Here is a 7,686-nt window from a genome sequence, read left to right as displayed (position 1 = left end):
ATTTTCAAATCCTTAACACTTTTGAAGATTGAGGGCCAGTTACTCGGTAGAATGTCCTTCAGTTTGGGCTTTTCTGATATTTCCTCATGAGTGGGTTTCTCAGGACCACTCCAAAGTAAGGCTGTGTTCTTGTCAGTGCATTAGAAGCACATGTTTTCCATTTGTACAATTGCTGGCGGTGAAGATGTCCATCACTTGAGGAAGGTCTATCTGCCAGGTGCCTCTTCTCCCTCCCTACCCCCTGTCATTAATAAGTATTTTGTGGGGAGGACTTTGACACTATATAAATATCCTATTCTTCACTAACTTTCAATTTATTGGTGGGTTTATTTGTATCTAAAGGACTGGTGAATTCCCATTTTATCAATAGGTTATAATCTGTGAGGATCACTATTTATTTGTATGTCCAAATGGCGCCACATTTGGCTAGAAGGAGCCCATGCGGTCTGGCTGTGTCTTTTTGACATGTCCCCATCGTTCTTTGGTCACTTCCTTGCTTTCTGGCACAAGACATTCTAAGCTTGTTTTGTACTTTCTCTGCCCCTAAAAGGAGTTCTGGGTTCCTTTTAGTGGAAAATGGAACGTGTTTTGAGAATAAGCGTCTTTGCTGGTGTGCGTTTTCCAGACTGTTGTTGTGACAGTTTCTCTCAGCTGCTTCCCTCCTCATTCCTTCCACATGGCCGTGGCTTTCCCACCCGCGTGGCCCCCTCCCTCGCTCTCCTTGCTCCACAGGGCCCACGCTGTTTCTCTGTTGACATCTGGAAGCCCTAACTCTGGGGAGCCAGCAGCCACACAACGGCAGCCCGTGTCCTGAGAAAGGCTGGCCTGCTGTTGGCAGGCATGCTGGACAACCCACTAGCCATGGTTGGAGAAACCTGGCTCGGCGAGCACTTCTGGATACATGACCTCAGTGAGCTTAAACATCCGAATGTGTGTGAGTCATTCCCCAGCCCCAATGGCTGACTTCCCCTTTTACATTGTGAGGACAACTGCCTTCCTGTTCTGCCTTAGTTCAGCTTTGCCCGGGATTGATTTCCTAAACTCTTCGAATTTTGAGGGTTGTTACCACGTCTCCTACCTGGCATCCTTTCTCCTCTAAGAAGGAAAATGTGAAAGGCCTGACTAATCCAGCCCTCCTAGGTCCTGCTCAGCCTGAGGACTTTCAGCCCGACTAGCCCACGGGGCGGGGCCGCTGGTTCCCTCACGCTTGTGAATGGAGGCTGGGGGCTGACCCGGGCTGGCCTCCCACGCCGCGCTCCCACGCACTGCACGCTGGCTTCCGGTCTGTGTCCCAGCTCCTGCCTCCTTGGTCTGCCATGACAGCCAAGATGTAACCATTCAGATACTTTCATCCCCTTCCTTGGGCTCTCTGTCCTCTGCCAACCTTCCTCTACGCCCTTTTTGCTGTGGACTTTTTAAGCGTGACTTTCCACACTCCCTCCCTCCCTGGGTTTAGTGAAGTCTTGAGCTACACATGACCAACACTTCTGTCCTTTACTCCTGCACCTCCTAAGTGGACTTGAACCCTAGGTAGCTACCCAGGAGGGGAGTCACCTGACCTCTGGGCAACTAATCCAGAGGCCAGCAAGAGACCCTTGACATGCCTGGGGAGAAGGCTCAGTTTCTTTCTTTCACTGAACTAGGGGCGAGAGGGAGAGACAGGCTGTGGGGTTGTGAGGTTGTGATGAAGAGATGGAGCTAGCAGTCATGTGGGGCCATGTGCAATTTTAACAAGTGAGGAAAAAGACTAAGAAAGAGGAAGAGGAAGCTGAATTACAGAGAGAATAAGAGAGGCCATCACTCGAATGAAAAGTGGAGAGGAAGCTTCCTTGGTCTCCAACATCTTTCTGGAAATAAATGTCAGTTCATTCAAAGACTAGCTGCACGTTGCTTCCTGTTCAGGGTTCTGTCAGATCTCTATGTTCTTAGAATAAGCTGCCCATTTTTGGTGTTATTTTGAGTGGATTTCTGTTTGTTGCCATCAGAAGAGCCTTGCTTGAACGTTCCTGAGGGCTGCATTGCCTTCAGTTTCTCCCCAGTGGAGCCGGTTCTCCCATGCCCTGGGAGAGGGTCAGTGTCCCTCTCACCCCACAGTGCTGCTTCCCAGGTGTTCCTGCAGTACTTTTTAAAACAAACTGTCTTTTTAGGTCCATGTCCAGCATGAGGATGTACTATCCTCTTCCCTGTCATCCACTCATATCCAGACACTTTTCTAGGTTCCCTAATAAATGTCAAAAGTTCCGTTCTCCTTCTTTCTTCCCTTGCCATTATCCTGGGCAACTTCAGCATCCACATGGACGATTCATGCACTAGGTTATCCCTATATTCTGTACCCTATCCATTCCCAAAGTAATGAAAACAACATATTAAAAAATGGTACCTATCTTATAGCTTAGGAAATACTTTCCCAGTCATAATTTCATTCTGTTTTGATTTTTGAACTCTGCTGCCAAAGCCACACCACAGACTCATCCCCGTATACCTGCCTCACTCCCAAAACCTGGGTGTCTCCATTCTCCTTTAATGAAGACAATCTCCTGGGCTCCATTATTTTCCTTTAGTTTCTCCCAAAAGCCTTCTCTTGGGTTTCATCAGAGCCTGTGTCTCTACTCTTCCCGAATCTCATAGGCTCCCAGCTCCCTTCTGTTTCCTGCCCGCTCAGCCAGGATCTGAGGCTTGGCCTCTGCAGCACTGCCAGGAAGCTGGAGCCAGCATCGCTCATCCTGGCAGACCTCCTCTGCGCTCACCTGGTCCATCTTGCTTATCCCCAACCCCTGCTCCTGATGGTCAGCCCCTTACCACGCAGGCGTGTCATTCTCTCCATTTCCCCCTCTCTGCCCTCTCCCTTTCTCATTTCAGCTATGTCCTAAATGCCATTTAAAAATATTTTATTAATTCTTCGTTAACTCCCAGTCTCTATTGTCTTCTTCTTGGTCCCAGTCCTCCTTCTTCCTGCCCTCTTACTCACCATGCTCCAGTCTCCTCCAGGATATGACCACATCCATTTTTCCTCTTTCTCTACCGTCTCAGTGTCAGATCCCCTTCTCACTGATTTAAATGAATGGTGAAATATTTCTATAGAAACCAACCCTTCTTCAATCTCGCTTCTCCCTGAAGCTACCATTCACTATCTTCTCACCCCCTTCTTTAGAGTTTCTACTCAACACTCTGTCACACATTCCTTCTTCAACCCTCCAAATTCTGTCCTGACAGAACCTCCTTTTTCAAAGGAAAACAATGACTGTCCGATTTCCTAATTCCAACTTGACCACAAAACTCTGGGAAGTCTCCTCTTTTGGCCTTCATGACACTCTTTCTCCAGATTCTCCTTGAAGCTCTCTGACCCAAGTTTTCCTTTGTCATTCTTTAAATGTGGGCCTCTCCCAAAGTTCTCATCTTGGTCCTGGAAGGCCTTCTTGCTTTGCTTCCCTCCCAGCACCATGTCATTCTCTCCCACAGCTTCACCCACATGCTGGTCACTTTCCCCACCCACTTTGACTCCACCCCATCTCTTCTGAGCTCCTGACCTACATTTCCAACTGCCAATGGGACATCTCACTTCAAACTTGGCATGTCTCCCACTGAGCTCAGAGTCTTTACCCTACAAGTCACCCATCTTGTGTACATGCCACCAACAGCCAGCCACATACATAGAAACCTTGGAGGGTGACTTCTCACAGTTCACCAGTAGCTCATGCTGCCAGGTGGCCGCGCAGTTTGTGACCGTTCTGGAATTCAGGGCCTCCCTCCCTCTCCCTGCTCAACTGCCATTACCATCTTCCTGGTTCACCTCCCTCCATACTCCTCTCTTTCCAACCTTAAAAACAGCGATTTAATCATCCTATTTCCGCCTCAGAGACAGCACTGATTCCTCACTGTGTACAGGGAAAGGCTCAGACTCCTTGGAAGGGCAGTCGAAGCCCCCCATGGTATTGCTGGCACGTTTCCCACCACACACTCCATGCCCCTCGGTCCTGCCACGTGGGCCTCCCCGTAGTTCCCCGAACCTGCTTTTCTTTATCCCATGGCTCCACTTGCTATTCCTCCTGTCAGGAAGATATTTCTCTTCATTTTCTGCCAACCCAAATGGTCCCATAAGTCAAAATTCAGGTCAATGGTCATTTTTTCTGTGAAGCCTTCTTTGATCCTCCCTGGACAGTAGTTGCTTCTCCCGTTTCCCTTGCTGGGTTACGTCTCACACTTAGTTGACTATGCCTTGAATTACGAGTTAGTTTTGTTTCTGTCTGTGAATTCTTCAACAACTGTTTATTGAATAACATGTATTCTTTGTTCTTATCCTGTCATTTAATATTTACCACAGCTCTTCGATGTGGAATCAGTATCGCCCTTTGCCAAGGAAGAAACTGGGGCTCAAAGGTGCCACATTTCTTCCTGAGGTCACATGGCTGTTAAGTGGAAGAACCAGAACCTGAGCCCAGGGCTGCTTTACCCCAAAGCTCAGTCTCTTTTCGCTAGACCAGTTGTTTCCAATCTTCATTGTGCATTGAAATCACCAGAGGGAATCTTTCAAAACTATTGATTTACCCGATGGTATTGGTATGGAGCCCACCCCAGGCATCAGGGTATGTGGTTTTATTTTTCCAGTTGCCCAGGTAACCCTAATACACAGCAAAGTCTGGGAGGCACAGCTCTAGGCTCTTTGGCAACCAGCACACAGTGTGTTTAATATAGATTGGCCCTAAATACTTTCCCCAAATGCTTTTCTGCTCCTCTGGACACTTTATCCCTAAATCCTAAGGTTGGCAAAAATTCAAAAGCAAAAACAAGCAGAGAAAGAAATTAATTATCTGGCTAACATGAGCCCCAAATTCATTTCCAATGAAATTTTCCAAATCAGTATAAAGAAATTAGCACAGGCCAAAGTTGTTTAAACTAATTGATCCTCAATTGCCTTGCTTTGGGGAGAGACACGCCTCCTCCTCGGCACCCTCCCACCCCTCTTGTTTGTCATCACTCAGCCGCCGTGTGTTGTCACCACTTGTCTCCACAGATGGACCCCAAGGCCGAGCCTACCTTCTTTGGAAGAGAAGTTGAGACGTGGCAGGGAAAGCGTGGATAGAAGATATGGACCATGGCAATGATCAGGTCACACTCCCTAGTCCTCGCAGGCTGTCACAGCCATGCGCTGCCCCAGAAGTTGCTGGAAAAAATCTCACTGGGTCAGTCACTCCCCATATTGCAATGACTATCCTCTATGCATAATTTAAGGTTATTTTATTACAGCCAAATTTATGGAAATAATTTGAAAACTGTGCTTTAAAATGCTTTGTCCTAAGACTTATTTATAACTTTTAGTATTAGAGTCCATCAATGAGGAAACATCACCTAATAAAACTGTGGTGTGAATTTATGTGAACATCCTATCTAACTAGTAGGATGTGCCTTCTCATCCAATCCCATTAGAGCTTCTGTTCTGCTGCATAGAGGGAGCAAACTACAGACCTTCCAGCGTCCGTGAAGGCCAGAACACTCTTCTCCGATGTTTGTTGGATTCAGACGGTGATCATTGCTAGCAATAGTCTAGAACACATGAGAGCTATAGACATCACTTGTGCTCAAAGTTTGGGGTAAATGAAATAATTCATTCACTGAACTTTATTTAGAGTCCTCCCTCTGTGCCCACGCACACATACAGGGTCTGTAATACAGAGCTAAGTACTTTTGGAGCCCAGGGACTCACACAGGAGGGCTCCTTTATCCAGATGCCTAACGCTAAGTTAAAGGGTCTCAGTTAAATGATATGCTAAGGCGGTCATTCGGAAGAGGCTGCAGGGCCTCAAATGATTGAAAGCTAAGCAAATGGCACCTGTGGGCCCTTTGTCCCCGAGAGCAGGCAAGAGAACCAGGCGCAGGTCCTGCCTTTAACTTTTGACCTCAGCTTCTCGGTGGTAAGACAAGACAGTCACATCAGAAATTTATTTCCAAGGGCATCCCATCTCTCCTCCGTGGTGAGTCTGGGGATCTGTGAGAGTTCACGGCATGGGGAGGCCTTCTGGCAATGAGGTGTGTATTCAACTTGGAGGGGTGAAGTGTTGGGAAGAATATCAGCCGGGGGCCCGCTCGGAAACGCACGCCATACCAGTTAGGTTAACAGAGACAGTTTAATATGAAGAATTAGTAACCAGGTTCTGGAGGACATAGAGGACACTCTGAGGTAGTTCAGCGACAGGAAGAGCCGGAAACAGCCACCGGCCCACAGGGGTAAGGAACAAAGAGAAAAGGTTGGATTAGAAATGAGAAACTTGGAGAAGAGGTCCCAGAGCTGGTACAGGGGTCCTGCCCAGATGGCGACCGTGCCTCTTAGAGCCCCAGTGAGGCTGGTCTGGGGGTGTGGGGGAAAACCTGCAAAAGGCCGGGCTGCTGCTGCTGCAGGAAGAACTGTTGCTGGAAGGACCCCCACAGGAATGTCCAACGGGACGAAAGGCCTGTCGTCTCCCCGTAGCGCCTCCTTCTGGAAGAGCTGCCGAGGACCAGCAAAGCGGAACCGGTTTGCAGCCTCAGCCCTTGGCCCCTAGCCAAACCCGGAGGGGCGGGTTTGAGACTGAGAGCCAACAGTCTAATAACCGGTCCAGAAGCAATGGGAACAGGGCCCACTACAAGCCGGGAAATAGTTTAAGCGAAGTGGTAACAATATCTGCCATGTCCACGCGTCCGCTTTGTATCGTTTTACTCATTCGCATTAATCCTCACGGTGACCTGAGGAAATCAGTTCTGTTCCTCACCTGAGGCCAAGGCGCAGCAGGGTAGCTTGGGGTAGACAACCGCCGCGCACGTACCCGGCCCCCGAGGGCAGAACGGGGGTCTGCTCGCAGGACTGTCCGGCTGCAGAACTCTGGCCTCACGGGGGGCACGGTGCTTGCCGAAAATGGGCTCGGTGCGCCCGAGCGGCCGGGTGAGGGGTTTGACTGGAAAGGTGGACAATGATTCGGAAAGGTGATTTTTGGCTCATTTGTGGAGGGGCAAGGGATTTGGGCCTTTTAGGCAATGGGAACCAGTGACAATTTTGGAATACGGCAATGAAATGGTGGAAACTTTATTTAGAGAGATTTATTTGGAGTGAGCAAGATGATTTGAAGAGAGAGGAATCTGGGCCAGTGAGGCTCATTATGAATTATAGTAATTTAGAAAGGAGGTGATATGGGCCTTGGTTTGGGTGGTGGCAATGAGAAAGGAAAGGGAGAAATGTGTGGAAGAAAGAAAGAATGAGAATGGAGAGACACATATATTGCACGAAAAGTAGAACTCAAAGATAATTCTGAAGTTTTTGGGTGTAGATAACTAGCAGAATGATACTGCCTTTCAAAACAAATTCTGGGGATTCTGGAATGCCTTTTCTTTAAGAATGTGGCCTCTGCCTGGGCGCACTGCCCATCCCCCAGCAACCATGATAGCATGGGGCCCCCAGCGCTCTGCTGAATCCTCCTGGATTATCATCAGCAAAGTTGATAATTTAGAATTGAGAGGTAACTACTTATTGCGTAGTCAGGGAAAATATTTGACTGGAGATGAGGAACTGGATTCTGTCATCCTGTTATTGCTGTGTATTTTACTTTTTTTTTTTAAATATGAAATGCTTCATGAATTTGCATGTGATCTGTGCGCAGGGACTATGCTAATCTTCTCTGTATGGTTACAGTTTTAGTATACGTGCTCCAAAGCGAGCAC

At 48.1% G+C, this 7,686-nt stretch overlaps 1 non-coding gene across 1 annotated transcript; it reads right to left on the bottom strand.

Annotated features, from left to right (window-relative positions):
- Nucleotides 1–7,580: 7,580 nt before the first annotated feature.
- Nucleotides 7,581–7,686, bottom strand: LOC116631210. Its single transcript, XR_004299140.1, has one exon. It is a non-coding gene; the product is annotated as a U6 spliceosomal RNA (small nuclear RNA).

Source organism: Phoca vitulina, unplaced genomic scaffold (genome assembly GCF_004348235.1).
Source record: "Phoca vitulina isolate PV1807 unplaced genomic scaffold, GSC_HSeal_1.0 scaffold4, whole genome shotgun sequence".
In the NCBI taxonomy this organism is placed as follows: Eukaryota; Metazoa; Chordata; class Mammalia; order Carnivora; family Phocidae; genus Phoca; species Phoca vitulina.
Note: the sequence above shows the minus strand (reverse complement) of the source record. Positions and strands in the feature narration are given on the sequence as shown.